This window comes from Phalaenopsis equestris, unplaced genomic scaffold, assembly GCF_001263595.1.
Source record: "Phalaenopsis equestris unplaced genomic scaffold, ASM126359v1 Scaffold001285, whole genome shotgun sequence".
Classification (NCBI taxonomy): Eukaryota; Viridiplantae; Streptophyta; class Magnoliopsida; order Asparagales; family Orchidaceae; genus Phalaenopsis; species Phalaenopsis equestris.
The window spans coordinates 54,936-55,777 of NW_018165724.1; positions in this window are offsets into that span (position 1 = coordinate 54,936).

Here is an 842-nt window from a genome sequence, read left to right on the forward strand (position 1 = left end):
AGATTGGTTGATAATTCAAACTTTTTATAATGGATTAGTAGGATCTCTTAAATCAATTATAGATGCTGCAGCTGCTGGTTCTTTAATGTTAAAACCTTCTGATGAGACTTATTCATTAATAGAAGAGATGGTTACCAACAATTTTCAATGGCCCTCTGAACGGGTAAATCCTAAAAGAGTAGCTAGTATCCATGATTCTGATGCAATATCTATGTTAGCTTTGCAGATTGCTGTAATATCAAGGAAATTAGATCACTATGGGATGAATCATTCTCCAACACCTCTTATGATGGAAGAAAATTCATCTGTGCAATTTATGGATGCTCAACCTACATATGAAACTTTAAATGTTATTAATAGACCCAACAACCATTATTCAAACTATTATAACCCAAGTTGGAAGAATCATCCAAATTTTAATTGGAATAACAATTCTTCTACAAATCAACAATGGGCAAACAACACAGTGAACCCATTAGGAAATTCATCCAACCACTATAAAGCTTCTTATCCTCCAGTATTTAACAGTAACACTCAAATTAAGGAAAAAAAGTTGTCTATGGAAGAGCTGATATTGAACATGGGTCAACAATTACAGAATCAATGAAATCAATTACAAATTCAAGAAAATCAATTACAAAATCAAGGAACTGCTATTAAGAATATTGAAAACCAATTGGGACATATTGCTACTGCGCTTAGTGACCGACCTTTTTCTTTTTTTAAATCGACAATTGCAAGAATTTGATGACGCTACTAGAAGATTTAAACCCCGGCAACGACGCCAAAAACTTGACCGACATTTTTTATATATGTGTTTGATTTAATAAAAATGTATAGAT